At 43.8% G+C, this 27,814-nt stretch overlaps 1 protein-coding gene across 11 annotated transcripts in view; it reads right to left on the bottom strand.

Moving 5' to 3' along the window:
• LOC138301106 (TAR DNA-binding protein 43-like) overlaps positions 1 to 27,814 on the bottom strand; it is a 154,983-nt gene that overhangs the window by 90,132 nt on the left and 37,037 nt on the right. For 4 of the 11 annotated variants that reach the window (XM_069241219.1, XM_069241228.1, XM_069241227.1 and 1 more), the window contains one exon: positions 4,420 to 4,570. The exons of 4 other annotated variants lie outside the window; for them this stretch is intronic. The gene's annotated coding sequence lies outside the window, so the exon portion shown is untranslated. Of the gene's footprint in view, positions 1 to 4,419; positions 4,642 to 27,814 lie in introns of all 11 variants that reach the window. 3 more of the 11 variants (XM_069241222.1, XM_069241220.1, XM_069241225.1) reach the window with 1 other exon arrangement.

Below are 27,814 nucleotides of genomic sequence, written 5' to 3'. Positions count from 1 at the left end.
CTTCTTCTACCACTTGTTGTGCCTTTTTCTGGAACTCTTTGGGTAAGTGTTCTATGAAATGCTGCATTTCGTCCCAATGTGCTCTATCGTATCTTGCCAAAAGTGCTTGTGAATTGGCAATACGCCATTGGTTTGCTGCTTGTGCTGCAACTCTTTTACCCGCAGCATCGAATTTGCGACTCTCACTGAGAGTTTGCTCTTTTGCGAGCTGCCCAAACAACCACAGAATCTGGTGTTAATTGCTGCGTAATATTAACAGGGTCTGTTGGTGGTGGCTTATACTTTTTTTCCACCCTTGGAGTTATGGCTCTGCCTTTAACAGGCTCCTGAAATATTTGTTTTAAATGTTTTAGCATTCCTGGGAGCATAGGTAAGCTTTGGTATTTGCTATGAGTGGAGGAGAGTGTATTAAATAAAAAGTCATTCTCAATTGGTTCTGAATGCAAGGTGACGTTATGAAACGCAGCTGCCCTTGAGACCACCTGCGTGTAGGATGTACTGTCTTCAGGTGGCGATGGCCTTGTAGGTTAACAGTCTGGGCTGTTATCTGATACAGGAGCATCATAAAGGTCCCATGCATCAGGATCATCTTGACTCATTGCAGTATGAGTCGAAGATTGCATCAGTGGTGGAGTGGCTACCGGTGATGTATGCATTGATGGTGGTGGAGATGGTGGTGGAGTGGCTTGTCTTGCCACCTTTGCCTGTGGCTGCTTGTCCTTTTCTTGAAAGGCAAGTCTTCTTTTCATCTTAATTGGGGGAAGAGTGCTTATCTTCCCTGTGTCTTTTTGAATGTGGAGCCTTGTTTGAGTGTAGTCCGGCTCAACAGATTGAAGTTCCTCTCCGAACTTATGTCCTTGCATCTGGGAGGACAATCCTCGTTCCTCTGTGTAGGAACCTGTTTTCGGTTCCGATGCTGGATGTTTCGGAATCGAAATCTTTTTGGTCGCCTTTTTGGGCTCCGAGGCAACCTTCTTTATTTTCGGCATCGTGGTTTCTCGGTGCCAAACCATTTCGGTGCCACTGTCTCGGTGCCGAGATTGCTGTGTGGCGGTATCTCGACCGGAGTCGGATGACTTCGCCACATGCATGCCCTTTTTCGGTGCCGATGATCGGTCACCTATCTTTCGGGTTAAGCCATGGCCTGTTGGCGGTGGCGTCCCCTGGGCTTTTGTTGTCTTCTCGTGAGTTTTATGTTTCGATGTCTTACTCACGGTTTTCGGCGTTTCTTCGGGATCGAGCTCCTATGAGTCCGATTCATGGATGGAGAAGCTTTCTTCTTCCTCCTCGAAACGCCCTTGTCCTGTCGGCGCCGACGCCATCTGCAGTCTTCTTGCTCTTCGGTCTCTTAATGTCTTCCTCGACCGAAACTCTTGACAGGCTTCACAGGTATCCTCCTTGTGCTATGGCATTTTGGGCAGAAGCGGAATGGGGTCCGTTCCATCAGCCTTGAAGAGACACGTGGCCGGGCCGGCCAGGCCCAGACGGAGGGATCGAAAAAACCCCGAAGGGCCACCGGAGCTCTTCAAAAATCGGTGTCGATCTGTTATAACTAACCCGATACCGAACGCAAACAATACCGACGATTTTTCCGAGATTCTAACTAACTTTCCGACCCGAAACACGGAGCGAAAAGGAACACGTCTGAACCCGATGGCGGAAAAAAATCAATCTAAGATGGAGTCGACACCCATGCGAAGAAAAACAACTTGTAACACTCCGAGCCCAACACCAGATGGCGGGATGTGCACAGCATGTGTATCTGCAGCTACACATGCCACCGAACATATATACACACACACTAATTAATATATATAAATAATGGGCTTTACTTCGACTTGTAAAATACTTACATTTTATGTTACACACATATATACACACACACACACTTCAAGAATACACATGTTTTAACCAATAACCCCTGAACCCCCCCACCCCCCAAAAAATAAAAAAAAACTTTCACCCCAACATTTGTGTATATATATGGAAAATGTCACTGACCCAGTGTACATCTGTTCGTGGCATGAGATGCTGCAGATTCACATGCTGTGCATTATCCTGCCATCTAGTGTTGGGCTCTGAGTGTTACAAGTTGTTTTTCTTCGAAGAAGTCTTTTTCGAGTCACGGGACCTATTGACTCCTCCCTTTAGGCTCCATCTTAGATTGTTTTCCATCTTCGATTGTTTTCTTTCCGCCATCGGGTTCGGACGTGTTCCTCTTCGCTCCGTATTTCGAATCGGGAAAGTTAGTAAAAGTATCAAATTCTACGTTATTGTTATCGCTCGGTACCGGGTTAGTGTTAGTGAATCGGCACCGACATCAAGACCGCTTCGGCAGCCCTTCGGGGCTTCCACTCTTCACCGAGGCCTGGTCGGCCCGACCACACCCATCGTCCCAGACTAATGGACCAGACCCCCTTCCGTTTCTGTCCTAAGTGTCACGCAAAGTATCCTTATACAGATCAGCACCAGGTCTGTAATCTGTGTTTATCACCCGACCACAGAGAGGATACTTGCGAGGCTTGCCGAGCCTTCCGATCGAAAAAAGACCTTCAGAGATTGACGCGCAAGAATACTACAAATGGCGTCGAGACCGAAAGAACAGCTAGACGTCGGAGAGGAGGAAAGCATCTCCATCCAAGAGACGGACTCTGATTACAAAGGTGAACGACCATCGACAGTGCAACGAACCGTAAGTAAACCTGCCCTGTCCAAAACTCAGGGTCACACCAAAACATATAAGGCCATGGGGACGCCACCTCCAGCAGGCCATGGCTCAACCCACCAAAAGGAAGTTGAGCAAACTTCGCCACAGAAAAAGGCCAAAGAATTGCCGAAGACTTCAGACTCAGGGCGAGAATCTGGCACCAAATGAATTCGACACCAGGAGTTCGAATCGACCAAACCACGTAAAGTCTCCTCGGAACCGAAAAAGAGTGTAACAGAAACCTCGGTACCGAAAAAAGCGGCCTCTGAGCCGAAAAGAAGCTCTTATACAGGAGAGCAAGGACTTTCCAGCCAGCTCAAAGAAAGGCATTGATTCAAGCAGGAGTTAGGTATGGAAGAACCTGACCATACACAAAGGAGGTTACATATCCAAAAAGAGACTGGAAAAATACAAACTTTACCTCCACTCAAATCAAAAAGGAAACTTGCATTTCAGGAGACAGAAATGCAACCTAAGGCAAAAGTGGTTAGAGACAAATCTCCACCATCAATGTTCTCACCACAACCATCCCCACCGCACTCACCACAACGTTCACCAGGGGGAACACCTACAATGCAGTCACCCACATATACTGGGATGACACAGGATGATGCTGATGCATGGGACTTATATGGTGCACCGGTATCGGATAACAGTCAGGATTGTTATCCAACAAAGCAGTCACCACCAGAAGACAGTACTGCATATATGCACAGCATGTGTATCTGCAGCTACACATGCCACCGAACATTAATATACACAATTTTATATATGCACACACATTTAAAAACAGTTCACACACCTGCAATTTACTTACATGTCCCACAATTTTCGTTATAAAAGAGGTATCAGTTGTGAAGGTACAATCGTTGGAAAAAAGTGCTCTAAAAAAATTGCTCTAAAAGCCTATTGTGGTGAAGGCATTTTCGTTTGAAAGTCTTTGTTCTAAAGGCTTCTCGTTGTTTAGCCTTGGTGATAAAGGCTGCCTCCCCAGGAGATGTTTTTTTTTCCTAAAAACTATACTTCATAAGCATGCTCTACAAGCTGGGCAATCAAGAAGGCCTGATTAGCTTTTGCATGTATTCATCACCTTAAAAGGTTAGTTCACAAAGGGTTCAGAGTATAATTTACATTATTTATTACTCACCAAGATTTTATTGTGTAATATTCTTCCTGATAGCGTGATAATATCTGGATCTACCTTTGCTCACCTTGAGCACTCAGCTTGAATTAGGACTCTATACTGACAGGCCAGACCGTTCAGTTTCTAATGTACTGTTAGGTTTTGCATACCAAAAAGACACCAGTGTTTGCCTTGAATGGCCAAATAGGTTGGACTTTCAAAAGCATAATTCTCAGCAAAGAACTGGTGCTGTTTTAGAGTTAAGTACCCACATCTCTGCTCCATAACAGACAGTCCTCACAATGATATTTAATTGATTTTAGTACACAGGATATCATAAAAGTAATGAGTACAATTATTTACATTTTAGACTTTCAGTAAATTAAAACAAGAAAATCTTTTTGATTTAACACAAACGTAATGCAAATCTTGAGATTTTTGTAATGCATTGTTTATTAAAAAGTATACAATATTTAAACAAAATAAATCAAAATATTAGTAGAAAAAATATGCTTTAAAATGCATTTACATCTATTTAAAAATATATATACAAAAGTAGTTTTCTTTATGGTACAAAAGCAATGTCAACCTGCGGGTACTGTGTTACTTGCTAGTGAGCCGCTAACAGTTCTAAAGCGGTTTGATTAGAGGTCTGCATGTCCCAGAGAGCCTTCCCCATGTGAGTGTGAACCCTGCTCATGGGTAGATGATGACGTGGGGCGAAGGTGTCCATGAAGAGCCTGAGGTGAATAAAGTGAAAATCAAAACCACCAACGTTCAAATGTAATTTTTCTTGCCCAGAAACTGCCAACTGTAAATCAACAAAAGGAAAAATGCAGTGTATATATGTGGAGTAAAAAAATGCATTAAAAATATACACAAACAGAACACCTAATCAATATGAGCATACACAATTTTGAAAAGTACAGTACAGAGATTCCTTGACAAGGCATTAGTGAAATGGGATTCAAACTACTCAAACACTAAAACTATGCACAGGGTAGGACAATAAATAAGGTCTAAAGCAGTCACACTGAATTAAAACCTAGGAGGGTTTAAACACATGCATTATGAATGAAACCAAAGTAGTTATGTGCTTCTAATTACCATAATGACCAAGGATTCCCCCCCCCCCCTTTAAAAGCAGACAGAAAGCGATGACAGACAACCTGATTCATTATGAATTTAATTCTATGTCAGGACCGGAGGCTCCGATTAAGCTATCTCTCTCTTTACTGACCCAAACAGCAGCCAATCAAATTACAGTAAATGGAGAAAAAAAAAAATACACATCCCAGGATGCTTATCACGCGGTCACATGGTCCAATCTCCAACACCGACCTTTGTCCATAAATATCTTGAACCACGATGTCACTTCCTCTTTCTTTGCTGCTCCGCAGCAGATAAGTACCCATTTTTCTTACTATATATGACGATACTATGTTCATGGTCTTGCATTTATATTAATATTAATCGTGACACGATTTCGCTCGCTTATTGTATTTTTCAAAGCGCTTCTCGCATAGTGATTTTCCGCTTTTTGCCAATTTCTTTGCCCTTGTTTTTTTTCGTAGAGCAGGAGCGGACTACGTGCTTTGCACGTAGTACTATTTTTACACTTCACGCCCATCGGAAACAAGACGATTTTCTCAGTTTTTCCTTCTTCTGAGAGATCGGCTCGTATTTTTGCCACGCGCTGGCTTGGAGACCGGCTTTCTCGGTCCCTCATTGCTCCCTGATGCCCAGTTATAACAAAATAACGTGGGCTGTACAATAAAAGAGGCTCTTGCCTAGAGTGCTTTACAGGTAGCTCCCTCCACACTCTATTGGGCTCTGTTATTTGCCTGTGAGGGGTTTTTGCACTCCCCCTACTGTTTTAGGCAGTTCAACTCAGTATATACTACTTTATATCTGTTTCTTTCTTTATCATGGCTCAGTCGAGTGACCAAGAGGCAGAATATTACCCTGAAGAGATAGGTAACTGTAAAGAAATGGCTCCCTGTTGCAGTTACCCCCCACTTTTTGCCTGATACTGATGCTGACTTGACTGAGAAGTGTGCTGGGACCCTGCTAACCAGGCCCCAGCACCAGTGTTCTTTCACCTAAAATGTACCATTGTTTCCACAATTGGCATAACCCTGGCACCTAGGTAAGTCCCTTGTAACTGGTACCCCTGGTACCAAGGGCCCTGATGCCAGGGAAGGTCTCTAAGGGCTGCAGCATGTCTTATGCCACCCTAGGGACGCCTCACTCAGCACAGACACACTGCTTGCCAGCTTGTGTGTGCTGATGGGGAGAAAATGACTAAGTCGACATGGCACTCCCCTCAGGGTGCCATGCCAACCTCCCACTGCCTGTGGCATAGGTAAGTCACCCCTCTAGTAGGCCTTACAGCCCTAAGGCAGGGTGCACTATACCACAGGTGAGGGCATATGTGCATGAGCACTATGCCCCTACAGTGTCTAAGCAAAACCTTAGACATTGTAAGTGCAGGGTAGCCATAAGAGTATATGGGCTGGGAGTCTGTCAAAAACGAACTCCACAGCTCCATAATGGCTACACTGAATACTGGGAAGTTTAGTATCAAACTTCAGAATAATAAACCCACACTGATGCCAGTGTTGGATTTATTAAAAAATGCACACAGAGGGCATCTTAGAGATACCCCCTGTATTTTACCCAATTGTTCAGTGCAGGACTGACTGGTCTGTGCCAGCCTGCTGCTGAGAGACGAGTGTCTGACCTCATGCGGTGAGAGCCTTTGTGCTCTCTGAGGACAGAAACAAAGCCTGCTCTGGGTGGAGGTGCTTCACACCTCCCCCCTGCAGGAACTGTAACACCTAGCAGTGAGCTTCAAAGGCTCAAGCTTCGTGTTACAATGCCCCAGGGCACTCCAGCTAGTGGAGATGCCCGCCTCCTGGACCCAGCCCCCACTTTTGGCGGCAAGTCCAGGAGAGATAATGAGAAAAACAAGGAGGAGTCACTGGCCAGTCAGGACAGCCCCTAAGGTGTCCTGAGCTGAGGTGACTCTAACTTTTAGAAATCCTCCATCTTGCAGATGGAGGATTCCCCCAATAGGATTAGGGATGTGACCCCCTCCCCTTGTGAGGAGGCACAAAGAGGGTGTACCCACCCTCAGGGCTAGTAGCCATTGGCTACTAACCCCCCAGACCTAAACACGCCCTTAAATTTAGTATTTAAGGGCTCTCCCTGAACCTAGAAACTAGATTCCTGCAACCACAAGAAGAAGGACTGCCTAGCTGAAAACCCCTGCAGAGGAAGACCAGAAGACAACAACTGCCTTGGCTCCAGAAACTCACCGGCCTGTCTCCTGCCTTCCAAAGAACTCTGCTCCAGCGACGCCTTCCAAAGGGACCAGCGACCTCTGCATCCTCTGAGGACTGCCCTGCTTCGACGACGACAAGAAACTCCCGAGGACAGCGGACCTGCTCCAAAAAGACTGCAACTTTATCCAAAGGAGAGCAGCTTTAAAGAACCCTGCAATCTCCCCGCAAGAAGCGTGAGACTTGCAACACTGCACCCGGCGACTCCGACTCGGCTGGTGGAGAACCAACACCTCAGGGAGGACCCCCGGACTACTCTACGACTGTGAGTACCAAAACCTGTCCCCCCTGAGCCCCCACAGCGCCGCCTGCAGAGGGAATCCCGAGGCTTCCCCTGACCGCGACTCTCTGAAACCTAAGTCCCGACGCCTGGAAAAGACCCTGCACCCGCAGCCCCCAGGACCTGAAGGCCCGGACTTTCACTGCAGAAGTGACCCCCAGGAGTCCCTCTCCCTTGCCCAAGTGGAGGTTTCCCCGAGGAAGCCCCCCCTTGCCTGCCTGCAGCGCTGAAGAGATCCCTTGATCTCTCATTGACTTCCATTGCGAACCCGACGCTTGTTCTAACACTGCACCCGGCCGCCCCCGCGCCGCTGAGGGTGAAATTTCTGTGTGGGCTTGTGTCCCCCCCAGTGCCCTACGAAACCCCCCTGGTCTGCCCTCCGAAGACGCGGGTACTTACCTGCTGGCAGACTGGAACCGGGGCACCCCCTTCTCTCCATTGGAGCCTATGCGTTTTGGGCACCACTTTGAACTCTGCACCTGACCGGCCCTGAGCTGCTGGTGTGGTAACTTTGGGGTTGCTCTGAACCCCCAACGGTGGGCTACCTTGGACCAAGAACTGAACCCTGTAAGTGTCGTACTTACCTGGTAAAACTAACAAAACTTACCTCCCCCAGGAACTGTGAAAATTGCACTGTGTCCACTTTTGAAATAGCCATTTGTGAATAACTTGAAAAGTATACATGCAATTGAAATGATTCAAAGTTCCTAATGTACTTACCTGCAATACCTTTCAAACAAGATATTACATGTTAAATTTGAACCTGTGGTTCTTAAAATAAACTAAGAAAAGATATTTTTCTATAACAAAACCTATTGACTGGATTTGTCTCTGAGTGTGTGTACCTCATTTATTGTCTATGTGTATGTACAACAAATGCTTAACACTACTCCTTGGATAAGCCTACTGCTCGACCACACTACCACAAAATAGAGCATTAGTATTATCTCTTTTTACCACTATTTTACCTCTAAGGGGAACCCTTGGACTCTGTGCATGCTATTCCTTACTTTGAAATAGCACATACAGAGCCAACTTCCTACAGTAACCAACTGGAGATTAACCTGGTGGAAGCCCTTGATACTATGGTTCAACAATCTGAGAATGATGCCCTGGTGAGAGCCTTAGGACCTTTTTCAGGTCAACTTTGATTACGCACGTTCCTAGGGGTGGCTTCAAGGACAACACTCGCAACCCAAAGGGAAAAAAGTAAAATCGAAAGCGAAAAATTTAGAAGACTATCGCAGGTACTAGTGAGATGCACGCTGACGCTTTTGATAAACTGCGCTAGAAACGTGGAGGGGAAACACAACTATAGTTCTAAAAAGGATTCTTCTTTTTCCCCCGCCCTCTTCAGATAAAGATTCTTCATCCAATGACTCAGATGATTCGGATGCTCCGGGTCCCAGCAAAAAAGCTAAGAGGGTGGTCCCACCTTTTCAAGTTTTGGATTTTGACCCTACAGAGATTGTGCACCCCTGGACTGCCAATTGGATACCTTCTCCTGAGGTGGCTCAATATGTCCAGTCAAATATTAGAAAAAGCTTTGACAAAGAGGTAAGGCCTCGTCTTCGGGCGGAATGCCCCAGACCAGATCTAGAGGGTAAGGTCTCCGATACCCCCGAGATTGATCCCACTATGATCATGTTCATGAGAAAGTTTGCAAAAGATCCTAAAAAGGGTTTGGATAGGTCATGGCGTAATTGCCAAGACAAGCTTTTAGACTTGACTGGTCCTTTGACAAAAATTCTTGAGATGGCCTTTATTGCTAAAGAGACAGAAACCCCTGTGGACACGGATGTACTGATTGGCTGGGCTCAGAGAGCCATTTGCCATCCTGGCAACACTAACTATGCTATATCATCAGAACGCAGAAAGTCCATTTTGATGCGCATTGACCCTAAACTGTCTGATTTGGCTTTTTCTGAAGCAGGCCCCTTCTGCCAATGGTCTTTTTGGGTCTTCTTTTATTAATGAGTTGGCCAAGTTTTGCTCCACTTTTTCTTCCTTGGACAAGGCTCAAATGTCACTTAAGGTGTTTAGACTGGGCCTTTTTGTCAGGGCCGGTCGGTTTGGAGGACGCATGCCCGATCGAGGAACGTTCAATGGTCCTCAGAACTACTACCCCAGAGGGAGAGGAGGTTGGTATGGAGAGCAAGATTCCACCTTCTACCCTACGCGCTCCAGAGGAGGCGTCCTCGCTTTCGCAGCGGTCCCAGCAAGGAGCAATACAAGACACAAGTTACTCAGCTGAGCATTATTCCGTTCTCTCAGGTGATTCTTGGGGGCAGAGTGGGATTGTTTTTAGAAAATTGGAAAAAAGATTACTGGAGATCCTTGGATTCTCCAGACTGTTTTGGGCTTTTGCCTAGAGTTTATCGGTACACCCGAACAACTAAACCCTCCTCTCCAGAGGTGTTTTTCCCTTGCAAATCAAGATTTTAATAGAAAAAGAAGTTCAGGCATTACTGGACAAGGGTGCAGTACAGTTTTCCTCCCCTCATCCTTCCGGTTTCCTAAGCCCCATATTTGTAGTAGACAAAAAAGGGGGAGGTCATCGTCTAGTCTTTAATCTAAAGGATTTCAACTATTGGATACTGTGCAGACACTTCAAGATGGAGGGAATTCACATGTTAAGAGATATTCTATTAGAAGGAGACTGGATGATCCGACTGGACCTGAAAGACGCATATCTGTCGATTCCAATTTTCCCTCCTCACCGGAGATTTCTTCAGTTCCTGTGGAAAGGTCACTGCCTAGAGTTTCTTGCTCTTCCGTTTGGCCTCTCGTCAGCCCTTTGGTGCTTCACAAAGCTACTGAGACCTGTGATGGAATGGCTAAGATCCAAGTGAGTCCGTATGATCATATACCTAGACGATATTTTATTGATGGCTCAGATTCCCCAATCCCTTCTAATTCATTTGAACTGGACCATCAATGTTCTGCAAGATTTAGGTTTCCTTATCAATGAGCAGAAGTCATTATTGAAACCGACTCAGGTGATAGAATTCCTGGGATTCCAGATAGACTAAGTCCTACGTCAACTAATGCTTCCCTCTCAAAAAATCTGCAACATCAAGAGGGAATTGAGATCTGTCCTGGCCAGCCCGACTGTATCTTTGAGGAACAATGCCAGAGTAGTGGGACTACTAGCCTTGTATATTCAGGCAATCTTCCCAGCCTCTTTATATTACCGTGCTCTGCACAGACTCAAAATCAGACATCTTCAACAGGGTCTGTGTTACTCGGAGCAGATTCCATTAACTGTCAAAGTGAAATCAGAGATTCAGTGGTGGCTCCATCACATGGAAGCCTTGAACGGCAGAGCTATATTCGGTTCTCACCCAGAAGGGGTGATCGAGTCCGATGCCAGTCATTGGGGGTGGGGCGCTCGGTTGCAACTCTCTAGTGACAGAGGGTCGATGGTCAGAATGGGAGCAAACTCTGCACATCAATTGTCTGGAACTTCTAGCGGGCTCTTTTGCCATAGAGTGTCTTTCCCTGCAGAAGACAGATTGCTGCATTTGATTACGGATGGACAATATCTCAGCAGTGAGCTATGTCAAAAATCTGGAGGGGGGGAGGAGGGGCAAAATCCAGAATTTTGGCAGAAATTGCCAAGGATTTTTGGCATTATTTTCTGACTCAACCTCTGATTGTCATAGCAGAATATCTCCCGGGAGACCAGAACACAATAGCAGATTGGAATTCCAGGTATCTGACAAATTCCAGCGACTGGAAACTAGATCCAATTATTTTCTCTCAGATTGTGAAGTGGATCTATTTGCTTCTCGGCTCAACTTCCAGATTCCAAAATTCTACAGTTGGCGCCCAGACCCTATAGCACTGAGGACAGATGCGTTTCTCCAAGATTGGTCTCAGTTTCGGGGGTATGCATTTCCTCCTTTTCTGTTGATTGCCAGGGTATTGTCTCAGGTGCGGAGACAGAAGGCAGAGATTGTTCTAGGGACTCCTTTCTGGAGGGCTCGCTCTGCAGTTAGCTTGTGCCCCTCCTCTTCTCATTCCTCCCAGTCAGAATCTTCTATGGAATACGGAGGGCCTTCAACATCCAATGATCTCAGAGAAGTTGCCTCTGTTGGCCTGGTTGATTTCAGGTCAAGATGGAGTACCCCAGGCATTTCGCAACAAGCTGCAGACTACATTAAACAGGCTTGGGCCGTAGACCACTCTTGCTTCTAAATTTAGATTGTAAAATACTAGGCAAAATATTGGCTAACAGGATAGCCCCCCCACATGCATACCATGATACATGAGGATCAAAATGGATTCATTCCAAAACGCAACACCTTTCTAAATATCTGCAGACTGTTGGGCGTCATGGGAGATACTCCCTCGAATGCACATGACAAAATGGTACTCTCACTAGATATTGAGAAGGCATTTGACACACTAGAGTGGGACTTCGTGATCACCACTTTGCAACGAATGGGAATCGGCCCTAATTATATACGCTGGATACAGACATTATACACCAAGCCACAAGCTAGAGTGAAAACGGGTGGAGTTATATCCGATAGTTTCCCGATCACTAGGGGCACAAGGCAGGGATGCCCCCTCTCCCTTCTATCGTTTGCCATAGCAATGGAGCCATTAGCGACACAAATACGCACCATGGAAGATAGTTGGGGAATAATCAGAAATGGGCTACATCACTGTATGCAGACGACACCTTAATATATATACGGAAAGGAAGTGAGGCAATACCCTCTGTAATAGCTCTACTGTCCGAATAAGGAGGGATATCGGGCCTAGTAGTAACCTGGGAAAAATCGTGTGTGTACCCACTAACAAGATGGCCCCTGTCAAGACAAGAAAATGCCCAAGTAGGACGCCTGAAATGGTGTTTTGAAACATTCAAATATCAAGGGGTATACATATACCATAAAGCTGTGGACCTCAGAGATGGTAATCTGGGGAAAGCGCTGGCATCAATAAAGGGGTCGCTGCACTTCTGGAATAAACTACCATTATCACCACTGGGTAGGGTGGCGGTGGCAAATATTCTGATACTGCCCAGGCTATTATATCACTTTCCGGCACTGCCACTCATAGTCCCCAAAAGTTTTTTCCGTAACCTGAACGCAGTCTTGCTTTGCTGCAGCTTATATGGGGAGGGGGTAGGCCGCGCGTTGCACTCTCCACACTACAGCGCCCAGTCGGCGCTGGCAGACTGGGCCCTCCTAATTTTGAACTCTACTATGCTGCTGCACAGTTACAGTGGATACTACATTGGCTCCACAGACCCGCGACAGCTGAGTCCGCATGGCTGTCGACCCGACTACAGGGGGCGCCCCTACTCACATGGCTAACAAATAAAAGGACGCAAGGTGCTTCCCTACTCGCCGCTTATCCCTCTGGAACAGCTCCCCGGCTGGGCTGTGGCTGGGTCGCACCCACTCGTGGTGGGGACGGAAGCGGGCATACAAGTAGTTGGTGACTGTTTTGAAGATGGTAAACTAATGACATTCAAATCTATATAAGCCCTCACAACAGTCAACCCGGGCCAATTCCTAGCTTATTACACTATAAGACATTCAATCAAAAAAGACATGGGCGGCCGGAGAACAAGAACCAGAGATTTCCCCCACACTACATCATATGCTGCAATATGATGCCCAAGTAAAAGTAGTGTCGAACCTATATAAACTCCTGAGTAAGCCCCCGGAAACTGACCTGGAGTGGGCTAGGGACAGGTGGAACACCGTTCTACCGGACCCAATTCCCCAAGAAGACTGGTCGAAAGTCTTATACCAATACAAAAAGTACACTGTTCCTAACTCTAGGGTGAACAATTAAAGTTTAGAAGCTAGAGCCCTCACACACCCAAAGGGTGTCATGCTTCATCATCGGGAAGCTCCTCGTCAGACCGGCAGGTGCAATGTCTGACGGGCTCCCCTTTCGGGGGCTCTTTGCCGGAGATCTTTTTATGTATGGTGGCTGCCGTTGAATCAAGAAGGTCAGGCACTCAATATGGCAGGAGAGTAGAGAAAATATTAAGATTGATTAGGGACCCCTCAACTAGTCTGTTTACTGGCAATATAAAGGGGTCACGATCAAGATTAAAAACATAGTTAAGTGGACAATGAGAATAATGCTCAACCACTTAAAAAAGCCTGGAGTACTGGGAAATTGTCACCTGACCCCTAGGGTCTGGTCAACATGTTTCGCGTAAATGTGGTCATGAAAGATCCTCTAACGCTTCATCAGGACCTATATCAAATTAGACTTCTCCTGGCTATATATAGATGAACTCACTAACCTATTATGTATGTGAGAAAAATTAGGTACCAGTCACATACATTTTGAGTAAACTGTCCCGTCAAAAGTCTCAAACAAAAAACGGGTCACCCCGCCCTCTTCGTGTGGGGGGCCCCTTGGGAAGTAGCACGGTCCAGCCTATTGTTTTAAATAGGCGTCCTCGATTCGGGAAACCTACCCTCTGCGTGCTCTCCCCGGAGAAAGTCTTATACCACACCCGTGGGGTGTCGAGGGACCCTAGATTCCGTTTTACGCAGTTTAACTACACACACACACACACACACACCAAACATACTTATCCCCGGCCAGGATCAAGCGAATGTTCCCCGGTTCGGTCCCAGCTTGCCCTAGATGTAACGCTCCATCAGCGCACTTCTACCACATGATTTGGGAGTGCCCTCATGTACAAAAGGAATGGAATGGAGTGGTAAAGGAAATTGCAGAACTGACGGGACTAGCACTGGATCTCAAGTCCTGCTTACTAGGACGGAGGATAAGAGCAAAAAAAACATAGACACTTACATAAGTTTGCAGACCTTGCCTATGTGATGTACAAAAGATTGATAGCCATGCATTGGAAAGCACCCAACGCGCCTGATCTGAAAACTTGGTACACCCTCACACTGCGTTGGCCCCACACAGAACACCAGGTACTAAGGAAACTAGCGTGGGACAGCCAACAACACACAGGATGTGAAGCCTGGGAAACGTTAGTAGCCAGAATAGAGGCTAAAAACTACGAGAAACCGCCTTGAATAAGGGAACGTAATAATTACAACACAACCAGAGATAGTACATGTCCACTTATAAGGTAATCACGCAACCACCCGTGACTCGACACACCAACACGATAATTATGCCTAACCCCCGCATCCGCTGGCACCCACGTTAGCCAGTGGATGCGGGGCAAACACACAATACACAATATACTCCTAACACTCGTCACCAATAATCCTACAGGATGGTACTCCTAGACAGCATAAGCAGGAGAGACCAGCAGGGACAGAGTAGGCAAGTAAATATAGGAGGGGCTACTCAACACCAAAATATAAGACTTATCAGTCAGATACAGCAGACAAATATACTGGACGTCATAACCGGACCTACTAGTGTACACTTTGTTCAATTGTTTGAATGTAAATGTTTTATTTGATCTAAAAAATCCTGCTGATGTAATATTAAAATCATGATACATGGATCTGTTATGAAAATTCAATAAAAAAAAATAATAATAAACAAAAAAGAAAAAGGCTTCTGCCGGTAGCACCCATACAAGATATTCCTCAGCCTGGCGTAGATGGAATAGTTGTTGTGATGGAAGAGGTGTTAATCCAGTGGAAGCACATATTGAGTTGATTGTTAATTTCTTAGCGGAATTAGCAAATTCAGGTTTGGCGTATCAGACTATCAATAATTTCAGATTCAGATTAGCCATTTCGGCCGGTCATATTCATATTGAGGGTAAACCTGTTGAAGAACATCCTTTAATCTCTAAATTGTTGAGGAGTATCCGTTTATCTAAGCCCCCTCAAGCAAAGTATCCAGTGTTATGGGATGTTAATATTATTTTTAATAACAAAATTGATTCTTGGCCTGTCAATAGATATTTGTCTCGCAAACAGATTTCAGGTAAGCTGGTCATGTTATTATGTCTGATTTCTTGTAAGAGGGTGATGTTAAAGCTCTAGACTTAGTGTATTCCCCAGAAGGGGTTACTTTTACAGTTACCAGAAGGACAAAAACTAATTACAGGTCAGTATTGTATCCAGATAATTCAAAGTTATGTGTAGTTCAATGTTTAAAGGAGTATGAAGTGGTTACAGAGGAATTTAGACAGGATAATAATGGTCAAATATTGATTTCTTTGCAAAAACCTTTCAAACCTGTTAAGTCAGCCACTTTATCTAGATGGAGGAGATGGTTAATGAATGAAGCGGGTATAGATACCAAACGATTTGGGGATCATTCTGCTAGAGGGGCTATGGCATTATGAAGGCAGCAGAGTGGTCTTCTGAGTTTACTTTTCATAAGTTTTACCACAAACCTGTGGTGGATGAGGCTACTGTGGTAATGGAACAGCTTTAAACTAGCATAATCGGAGCCTCCGGTCCGGACATAGAATAAAAAAAGAATTCTAGCTTACTCGTCAAGAATTTTCAATTCTATTAAGGACACGGAGGCAAGGATTATCCCGCCCATGGGAAGGTTTTGTTTGATTGGTTTAAAAGTGTCTGCTAAATTGGTTGTATTTTGTTAATATTTGTTACCCACCCATTTTGATTATACTAAATGATTATCAGTTGTTTCTGGAATTTGTTCAGTCTTTAGGGTATTATCTACCTTTTTATGTTATTTTTCATAGGGTCTGATCAGAAGACTTCCTGAATTTCTTCTCTTCATGATAGAGTTTTCTCTACAAGTTTGAGCTCCTGTTGAGCTCTTGTGACATTCTGTTGGACTTGTTTTCCTGGCTTCTGATCTCAAGACTATGTATTGAACATTATCTGACTTTATCAAAGAAAGAGGAAGTGACATTGTGGTTCAAGATATTTATGGACAAAGGTCGGTGTTGGAGATTGGAACCATGTGACCACGTGATAAGCATCCTGGGATGTGTAGTTTTTTTCCATTTACTGTAATTTGACTGGCTGCTGGTTGGGTCAGTAAAAAGAGAGAGAGCTTAATCCTCACCTCCGTGTCCTTAATAGAATAGAAAATTCTTGACGCGTAAGCTAGAATTTTTTAAATTCTTATCTTAGTTTGCTTTTTGCCGATGGCCATATCGATTGAGAGTGGAAAAGAATTAAGAAAATGGCAAAATGCATTACATAATACAGCACCACAAAGAATTTTAATGAAATAAAGTGCGTGTCTGCAGACACGGTGGCCTCAGCTCTCCAATACTCATAAGATCCCATGCGCCACATAGGGCCCTACAGACAATTTTCTTTGCCCTCTTATAAAATGCGTCTCTGGTTCAGGTATTCTTCTTACTCTTCGAGCAGCAAGGATAATATTTTGCTACCCAACCTAACAAGGCTTATCTTAAAATGTATGTGAGTACTCATCAACCTATGAAAATAAAGGCAGAGGATCATGTTAAAAAACATACCTTCTTGATTATAGAGAAAAAGGGTCTTTGTGCTAGTTTCCCCTGTGAACAATGCTAACACCGATGGAGCTGGTCCTAACAGCACACCCCCGTTTTACATTCGACGTGTACAACCAAACTAAAATGCGGCCTCCGCTGACATAGAAAGATCCTAGCTCTGACATCCACACTTGAAATTACAACACTTGTATAAACTTTAAAACAGTGGTGCGTGGAGGGGATATTTTGTGTGTGTGTGTGTGTGTGTGTGTGTGTGTGTGTGTGTGTGTGTGTGTATGCAAATTAGTTGATTAATACTTCTGTCTCATTCAGAAGGTTATTTTCCTTTAATATGCTCTTTTCTTTGGTTGTAATAGTGGAATTGCAGCACATTTAAATCACACACTGAATTTCACTAGACGTAAGAACGAACAGGTACTTTTAGTTTGCTACAATGTATTTTCTTTACTGGATTACCAGAATTATACTAGATAGAAGGTTCATAACTACAATAAAAAGGACAACGTTATGCCCTATCTTCTCTTTTTCGTGGAGCTATGTTGTTGTGCAAGCAGAATAAAGACATGGAAGTTATTTCGAAAGAAGAACTGAGCACATATTCCAGTACTTCACAGGCTGTGACAGCTGTTAACTTTGGAAAGTCCTAACCATTCTGACATATTATAGTGCCGTGCCCAATGTTACTTGCTCAATATTCTCTAAATTGCATTATTATTATTTTTAATCAGGTTTTTTTTAATCTTCATTGGGAGAACCCAACTCAGTCTGAAGATTCTCTCTCCCCCTCACCCAACTCACTTGTGACTGAGGTACGGTCTAAAAGTACTTTAGGAAAGTAGGGATATCCGTTTTGTTTTTTAAACACTTCACCAGCGGAAGTATCAGAATCATTTAAAAAGAGAAGTTCACACCTTCTAACTGTTACCAAAGTAACTGGTCCACTGAGCTTTAAAATGTAACAGTTTGTTGCCAGCATTCCTTGGTCGAAGAACTACCAAACCCAGTATAAAGTAGTATTTAAATCCCTTAATGATTTTATTTAGAAATTCACCCCTAACATTTAAGAACAGAGAAACTGGTCCAGTACCTCACAAACCGGATTTATTTACAGTAGATTGGCGTTCTTTGGCAAAGCCAAATGGAAAAACCTTAGTCATGCGCTCCTGTCTGATGAAGGACTGCTTGGCTGTTATGAGGATATATAAGTTCTGAGGAGAGCAAAGTATTTTCCTTTGGTCATAGAAACTCAAGCAGAGTGAATCAGCAGGTCTTTAATAACAAGAGGTTTGTAGAGGAAAGACATTAGGAAAGTACCATTCAAAATTATCGTCACCCCCACACACACATCTGACGGAGCAGAGAACGGCCTTTTAAAGGAGGGTATTCTAACCTATCAGCTTGGGAGGTGGGTGGAGGTTGGATCACAAAGCCATAGCAGACTGAACAGCCCCAAGCCTTGAAGATGGAGTACAGGACTTCTTGATTAAGTTCCTCATAGGGGAGGAATCAACAACCACGGGCAGTGACAAGATGTTTTGAAAACTCCCTTCACACCGCACAATGGAATTTCATCACAAAATCCTCTGAGTGGGAGGACAGGGTTTGAAACAGTTGACTAGGCGTTTTTTTCTGAAGTTGTCGGCTTCCCCTCCTCCAATGTGGGAGACACCGGGATGTGTCCTAAGTGGCCAGAATACTGGACTCTGCCAACTCTCTTAAAAACAAGCATTGGCAAAGCCAATAACTATTGTCTATGCAAGATCTACTGGCTTTGTAATTTTTTTTTTTTTATGTTACACTGCCAGAGCTGCTGTGCAACATGGCTTAAAGGAAAAAAAAAATCCACACTATGATGCAATCAAACCTAGCCGCATCATGGAACAAGATTTTTAATTTAAGCTATGTTGCACACAAGCTTGTCCTGCTGTGCAAGGTTGGGGGAGGGGGGGGGGGGGGGGGGGGGGGGGGGGGGGGGGGGGGGGGGGGGGGGGGGGGGGGGGGGGGGGGCTAAGGGTGTCAAATGACAACGTCAATAAATCTTGCATAGGTGAAACCTATTTGCCTACAGTGCTTGTATTCTGTTGATTTCCCTGATATTACCCAAAACATTGCCTTTAGCAAGCACAAATGCCCGCATAACCTGCAAAAGACCTGCCTAACATGTCTGCAAAAATTTATACTGTCCCATTTGCAAATGCAGGCAACTTTTTTTTATTTTTTTTTTAAAGCTAGCTCATTTACTAATGGGTGCCACTTTTGTTACTTGGGCCTAGTTTGTCCCGGTCGGATCCTGTAGATACACATTTACTGGCTTATTAGTACAAAGTGAAACTAGAGAAACTGGGTAAATTATAGCTTCCCCACTTGAATTGGGTGATTTTAGGCAACTATTCATTATTACACATGAAAGTACTTTAAATATGTGAGTTCAGAATACCAGTTGCACTAAAACCTACTGCGTTTAATATTAAAATTTTGCTCTATAACATGGATACTCAAAGTACGGCCCGCGGGCCTCATGCGGCCCCTCTGACCTTTACATGCGGCCCCTTGGGCAACAGGAGCACTGGCAGTTGTTTGCATGATTCTGCACTAACAAAAATATTAAATACACACACAATAATTTATTTCAAAATTAGTTGGTGTTAAAGAAAGGAAGTAACTAGGGACTCCTGCACTTAACTTTAGAAACGTCTTCATTTTTAAAGACGTCGTGCAGCACAAGTGCAAAACTAAGACAGTCTCATTAAAATAAAAATAAAAGTATTTAGTTAGTATGCATAACCTTTTTGCCTTACTACAATTTATTTTATCAGTGCACTGAGATGTATTCCTTTAAAGTGATAGTTTTCAAACATACATTTGGAAACATACATTTTTAAACATTATTTCCCTTATCCTGAGAACACAACCAATAGTAAATTGAAGAGGCCAGTCACTTGGTATGTGCACTTTATGGGTGGCCTGTGTTCCTATCATACATTAACAACATTATAGTTTATTAAATCAAACATAGAAGCAGGTTATGTGCAGCGCACACCATGAATCATGTATTTCGAGGTCATCTTAAATGTGATAATGCAGAAAAAGGAGTGAAGTGAGACTAAACAATTGCCTAGGATCACACAGTTTGTAAAAGTGGGTAAGCCAGGACTCATTCCTGGTTTTCTATTGGTTATTTCAGCCACTAGATGTATATCATTTGCTTCTCCTACACCTACCTTGCCCCCAATTCCCCCAGCCACCCCACTTGACCGCCACAGCCCTGGCATCAATGCGGCCCCCAGGCGCGCCACAGACCAAACTTTTTGGCCCCTTGGAAAATGTTTGCGAGTACCCATGCTCTATAATAATATGGGCCACGTAAAGGGTATACATGCCAACTGTTCTGGTCCCTTAGCTTACCAACTGCTCACGTTTAAAAACCATCACTTAATAAAATACTTCTCAGTGTAGTGCTATATTGTGACATATTAATGGTAAAGCTTCCACATGTTTAAGAAACAAACATTTTTTTTTATGTTATGTGATGTTTGTTAGTGCAAAGCAAGCAAGCATTTTCAATGTTAAGTCCAAGCACAGCCTCCAAGATTCAAGCCAGACCCTTGGCTTAGCTCTTGCACACACTCATTGTTAATTTGTCTGCTTGCCCACCTCTTGAATTCAGAGTCAAGAGTGGCGAGTCCTTAAAAGAAGATTAGTTTGGATATCCAGTAAGAACTCAAATGCTGGGCAGATGCTTATATTCAGTCCCAGAGATGTGGCCTGTGCCCCTTATTGCAGTGTCCATAATATTCTGTTCACGGAGGAGTCTGAATACTGGGAGAGCCAAATTTTGATGAGCCACTCCACCCATTAGAGGTGGAGTCTGCCTAAATAACCTTAATCTAACATTCCAGTGCTGCAAAATCTTAGGAGCAGTACCTTGCCCAGTGCTACACCCTTTAATCTAACAGGCTGCATATGGCACAGGTGGTGGTGCAGTATTCTCTCAAGGAGCCTATATGCAAGCCAAATAGGAAGGCATGCATGGCGCTTGACAAGCCCGGGAACAAATGGCTGGCGCAAACGGGTGCATGAGTGGCAGCCCACAAGTATTCATAATGTTCATCAAGCTCCCATAAGATTTCTTAAATCGCGACTTGTACACAATGATCTTTCAGTACTGATTTCAGTTCAATCTGGTTTCAATCTGTAAGGCAAGTATGCAAATGACAGTGTCCACTTAGAGGACGCCATTGGCAGCCTGCCCACACGCAGCAGTTTCAAGTGCAACGAGAGCACCGCTTGGCAAATAGCTGCCACTTCCCAACAAGACAAGCACAGCTACCAATCAAGGAACAAAGCTTAAGCACCACTGAAGCCCACAAGTACGAGGTACGTGTCAACAAAAACATACTGGTGGCGAGTTTGTTCCAGTAGTGATAAAGAAGGCAAAGCCTTTGCGCCAATCACACTGGAATGTACTTTGAGAATCAGCCCAGAGAAGACAGTTGAGCCCTGGGAGAGCCACTGGAACTTCGTAGCCTCTAAAATCCGATCCTCAATCCTACTAATTGCTCCAATCTGGTCTCTCAATCAGCACAAGAAGGCATAAATGTCAAAACCAAAAAGAGCAGCTATTGCAAAGGTAAAGGCTTCACATAACTTTAGCAAAAGCTTCAAAACATGAAAAGGGCTGACACTCAGTAATTCGCAAACTAGATTCATATGCTGGGTTGGTACTTCTGTAAGACCAGACGGTCCCAGGAGATCCAGTGACATGTCAATCAAGTTTCATGTGTGTAATAGCTGACATCTTGTAGTGCAGTCCGTTTCAGGTGACTCGTGATAACTCTACTGGCCACCACAATGCACCAGGACACAGACATTTCCTGCACCCCATATCCCTCCCTCCCCCCCCCCCCCCCCCAACCACCACCAATTGTATTTTCCCCCCCTACAGGTAAATGAAAGCGTGGAGATGTTAATCGTAACTAGGTCTTTGAACTGGCATGCAATCACTAATAAAGGTTCCATCTGTGTTACCATTAGCTCGCATCCAGGGTGGTTTATAGGGCGCATAGAGGCTACAAATTGATATGGTTTGCATGCCAGGAGGAATGGAAGACGCTCGGGACAATGCTTTAAGTACAGTGTGTCTGAATTGTACTTCACGCTGGGCATGAATGTCCTCAAAGTAATGCTTAATGAAAGAATGGATAGATGACCAACTAGCAGCTCTACAGATAACTGCTAAAGGGATTTGTCCAAAGCTTTTTGTACATTTAGTTTTGGGGTAAAATTTGAATGCATTTTACAATTCACCTAGCAAAGCGAGGTTTTGAAATTGGGTTGCTAAAAAGTGGCTGTGCAAAAGCAACAAATGTGCTTTGTTTTTCTGATGGACTCTTATGATTGACAGTATGTAATGGACCTTTTCTTAAATCAAAGGTACAAAATGCTCTTTCCACTATTGAACATGGTTGTAGTAATAATGCAGGCAAGTCAATAGATTGACATGAAAACTATCGTCAGGGTAAGTCCAAAGGATATGACTCTCAAGAGGACGTCCTAGTCACCAAGAAGGCTATATTCTAGGATAGCAATTGCAGCTAACACACAAGAAGGGTCTTGAAAGGAGTTTAAATGACAGAATTAGGAGTCAAGGGGATTGGCAGTTATCCAGGAGGAATTATTGCTTCAAGACCTTCCATTTTATTTTTTTGCCACTACCACCAAGTGGAAACATATTAAAGAATAGTCCTTTTTCTTTTTAGGGATTAACAAGAAGCAAACCATGTTTTCAACTGGGACTGTTGAAGACTGCATACTGAAAGTGCAATGGTAATGTGAAAATCTCTTCCTTGTAGCTGCATAGCATGCTCGTGTGGTAGGTTTCCTGGTCTCTTAAAATCTGCATGCATTTATTTGGTAAGTTAACAAGCATCTGAACAGTGTATGCAGTAAACTTTATGCAGGGCAATATTTCAGGTATGTGTTTTATTTAACATTTTCTATGAAGGGTTTAGTAGAGGTCATTTTTATTTCTGAGCTATTAGGTTAGCAGTGGAGTTGGGGTATATATTAAATGAGTACAAGACAGTATTTCTCTTTAAAGGATTAGTCTACCGGAGAGTTGCTAGTGCACGTGAGGCATTCAATTAGTTGTTAAGATAGTGTTGTTATAACAACAACAGTATAATTGGAGATGTTGTACTGTATTGAAATAATTGTGATTCCAAGTGCTATATATAATATTTGCTGATACATTTATAATAAAGATGCATACATTCAGACAAGGACAAATTATAATTATGGGTGTGAATTAAACTATTTAAACAACTTTGTGAACTATCCACAAAAATATTTTGTCATATTTATTGTTTCTCTGTTCAATTTCTAGATTGGTGGACGCGTATAGACTGGGACAGACTGAATTCATGTTACAGTTATAAATACAAGGAAGGTAGGAACTTATATATATGATTTGTTACGGCTACATGCTTTATTATATATTGTTTTGATACATGGTCTATTTTATTTGGTTTTATTCGATTTGCAGAATAATGGAAGTTGATAGGTTGGGCCGTGAAGGTGTGTATTTAAAGCATTTAAAAATTAGGATGCAATTAACAACATGCATGATACGATTTACGCATGATGTATGATTTAAATTAAAATATAGTGTTCTTTGTAATCATACAGAATTAATTATGCTTGGGTATTTATAAGGTGGGATTTTTTTTCTTACTATTTGCTTTAATTCATAAATTTTCCTTGTTAGACTCCCTTTGAATATTTTCAAAGGTGGAGCAAAATTCAGTATGACCCGCCAAAATGTCGACCTTTCTATCCCGCCTAATGTTGTTGTCAACACAAGGAGTAAAGATCATACATTGTCTCCTTGCCGTACGAGTTGTGGGTTAACAGCAAGGGCCTGGTTTTTGTAACAAAAGGACTCTAATTGGAGTGCTGATTTTACTTGGGTCTCCTGATCACTTATGCAAACGGCACATTCCTTTTAAACTGGGTCCAAGGTCTGAAAGTGGTCACCTACCGCAGAAGTGGTCTTCACCCTTACTCCAGCAGTAAACATGGGCAATGCTGAACCCGCTGGCTCTGGACACCAGTACCAGCTAAAAATAATCAAATGGACATCAGCCTCTCAGGGTTTTCTGGCCTAGGAAACAGACAGGCACTTAAAAGCCTCCCTAAGAACAGAAGGGACAGCCAAAGTCAAATGGGAGGCGTTTATTCACTCATACACCCTGTAATTTGCCAGAAATGTCGAACCTGTTAGTAGCACAATCCCACTTGCCATAAAGTTGCACACCACGCAAAGTCTAAAACAGCTAAAGAGGAATGTCAACCAAGCACTCCAGCTGGTCAGTCAGTTTCCTGAACAAGAGCACTCTCACCAACCTGAGGCAAGCAAAACGAAGTTGAAACAGGATGAATGGGGAAATCAGGAGGCAACACAGAAATTCTGGGCAAACTAGTCTGCGACATTAAACACGAAGCAGCTAGTAAAATTCTGGAACATGGTAAATGCCCTAGAGAATCCAAATGGGATTCAAACATCTCTGAGGGTAACTTGGTGTCGTTCTTGAAAGATTATTTTTACCAAAACAAATGTGAAGATGACCACGCTCCCCCCAGTCTTAGATTAGCTCACCCATACTGACTACTCAAACCCTCACAAAGCCAGTAGTTCGGCTAGTGAAAACGACATCACCTGGGCAGGAATCCAGCAACTAAGGGAGAAAGACTGCCCCTGGTCCAAACGAGATTCCTCGGGCAATCAATAAAGTGGACCCACGTAAGTGGGCAGAAGTCATTCCCCTCCTCCCCCTCCCCTTTTTCAATCACATGCTGGCTCACAAATCACTCACAGAATCCTGGAGGGGATCCATCATCTCGCCAATACACAAAGGTGGGGAATAAATCAGACCCTAGACATTATCAACTGATTGCACTCAACTAAGCAAAATATTTTGCTGGGGTCCTCCTCCAATATCTTACCGACTGGGCTGGTCAAGAATCAATAATTCCCCCAAAGCAAACTGGGTTTACTGGCAATTCAGGCGTGGAAACCAACATCATGACTTTAGCTCTCACACTTGATTCCTCAATGGTTGCAAATCTTCCACTATACCTCTGCCTTCTTGACTTCAAAGCAGCATTTGACTGCATCAATCGATGTAGGCTCTGGGGGAAACTCATTAGCTGGCAAATTACACCACAACTTCTGAAAGCCATTGGGAACATGCACACTAGTACGTGGGTCAGGATCAAACTGTGCAATGGATCACACCTCTCTAGGAGGATTCCAACGACCAGAGGCCTAAAACAGGGCTGCGTTTTGGCCCCCCATTTCATTCAACCTCTTCATGGCCAATTTCTCAACAGCACTTTCTCCCATCAACTCCCATGCTCCACGACTGGGGACGTTGCAACTGTCGAACCTCCTATATGCTGATGACGTCGTACTACTCGGCAGAAATAGGAAAGATCCCTGAAAAAGCGGGGGGGGGGAGGTGGGGGAGTAGGGCGGTTAGTATCGCAACCTGGGGATTAAGTGGGAGCAGGCTTGAAGAAACAGTTACGTATAAATACTTGGGTCTCCTGTTTGATTGTCATGGCTCCTTTCTCAAACATGAAGAAATAAGACAGAAAGGGGCTGCTCTTTCCTTGGGGCTTCGTACATTGTCAACCAAACTGAATAAAAATATACTCAGCCCACTGTCAGAAGTAGCCAGGTATAAGGAGGTCCCCACGTTAGCCTATGGAAGTGTTGCACTTCGAGGCTGAGACCAAGGTCTTGGACGACACCATATACAGGCAAATGTTCAAGCTTCCAAGTTACACCTCGCCGGCACAGATAAGGCTTGAGTTTGGCCTACCCAAACAGTCTCTTGTAAGGGGCGAAGCATATATCAACTTTAGTTTGGCTAACTCTCAAAATCGTCCCACTTGGAATGGTGAGCGCTACACTTTATGGACTTTGGGACTCTGACATGTAGAAAAATCCACGAGACCTAGACACATCTGAAAACTAAACATCTGGGTGATTCCAGGGTGGTGTGCTTCACAGGAACCCCACACCATTTTCTTACCCACAATGCCCTGCAAACCTCCAACTTTGCTGGAAATCACACATTTTTCCCACATTTTTGTGATGGAACATTCCGGAATTTGCAGGAATCCGCAAAATTCCTACCACCCAGCATTGTCTCATCTATACTGATAAAAATTCTGCTGCACTTGTCAGCCTAAAAATATATATTTTTTTTTTTAAACTGCCCTTTTGGACCCGCTTTGGTTCTCCCTCAATTGCGACATGTTTTTGGCTCTTCCCTGTCACAAGCACTTGGCCCACCTACACAAGTGAAGTACCATTTTTAGCAGGAGACTTGGGGGAACGCTGGGTGGAAGGAAATTTGTGGCTCCTCTCAGATTCCAGAACTTTCTGTCACCGAAACGTGAGGAAAAAGTGTTTTTTGGGCCAAATTTTGAGGTTTTGGAAAGGATTCTGGGTAACAGAACCTGGTGAGAGCCCCACAAGTCACCCCATCTTGGATTCCCCTAGGTGGCTAGTTTTAAAAAAATGCACAGGTTTGGCAGGTTTCCCTAGGTACCGGCTGAGCTAGAGGCCAAAATCTACAGCTAGGCACTTTGCAAGAAACACATCAGATTTCAGTGTAAAAATATGTTGTGTCCATGTTGCATTTCCCGTCGTGAGCATTAGGCCTACCCACGCAAGTGAGGTACCATTTTTATCGGAAGACTTGGGGTAACACAGAATAGCAAAACAAGTGTTATTGCCCCTTGTCTTTCTCTACATTTTTTCCTACCAAATGTAAGACAGTGTTAAAAAAAGACGTCTATTTGAGAAATGCCCTGTAATTCACATGCTAGAATGGGCACCCAGGAAATCAGAGATGTGCAAATAACCACTACTTCTCAACACCTTATCTTGTGCCTATTTTGGAAATACAAAGGTTTTCTTCATCCCTATTTCTCATGTTTTACATTTCACCAAATTAACTGCTGTGTGCCCGGTATACAATGAAAACCCGTTGCAAGGTGCAATTCCTTTATTGGCTCTGGGTACCTAGAGTTCTTGATGAACCTACAAGCCCTATATATCCCCGCAACCAGAAGAGTCCAGCAGACGTAACAGTATATAGCTTTTGAAACTCTGACATTTCAGGAACAAGTTAGAGTAAAACGTGGAGAAAAATTGCTGTTTTTTTCACCTCAATTTCAATATTTTATTTCAGCTGTTATTTTCTGTAGGAAACTGTAGGAAGTTGGCTCTGTATGTGCTATTTCAAAGTAAGGAATAGCATGCACAGAGTCCAAGGGTTCCCCTTAGAGGTAAGATAGTGGCAAAAAGAGATAATACTAATGCTCTATTTTGTGGTAGTGTGGTCGAGCAGTAGGCTTATCCAAGGAGTAGTGTTAAGCATTTGTTGTACATACACACAGACAATAAATGAGGTACACACACTCAGAGACAAATCCAGCCAATAGGTTTTCGTATAGAAAAATATCTTTTCTTAGTTTATTTTAAGAACCACAGGTTCAAATACTACATGTACTACCTCATTCGAAAGGTATTGCAGGTAAGTACTTTAGGAACTTCAAATCATCAAAATTGCATGTATACTTTTCAAGTTATTGACAAATAGCTATTTCAAAAGTGGACACTTAGTGCAATTTTCACAGTTCCTGGGGGAGGTAAGTTTTTGTTAGGTTAACCAGGTAAGTAAGACACTTACAGGGCTTAGTTCTTGGTCCAAGGTAGCCCACCGTTGGGGGTTCAGAGCAACCCCAAAGTCACCACACCAGCAGCTCAGGGCCGGTCAGGTGCAGAGTTCAAAGTGGTGCCCAAAACACATAGGCTAGAATGGAGAGAAGGGGGTGCCCCGGTTCCGGTCTGCTTGCAGGTAAGTACCCGCGTCTTCGGAGGGCAGACCAGGGG

Source organism: Pleurodeles waltl, chromosome 6, assembly GCF_031143425.1.
Source record: "Pleurodeles waltl isolate 20211129_DDA chromosome 6, aPleWal1.hap1.20221129, whole genome shotgun sequence".
Lineage (NCBI taxonomy): Eukaryota > Metazoa > Chordata > Amphibia > Caudata > Salamandridae > Pleurodeles > Pleurodeles waltl.
Note: the sequence above shows the minus strand (reverse complement) of the source record. Positions and strands in the feature narration are given on the sequence as shown.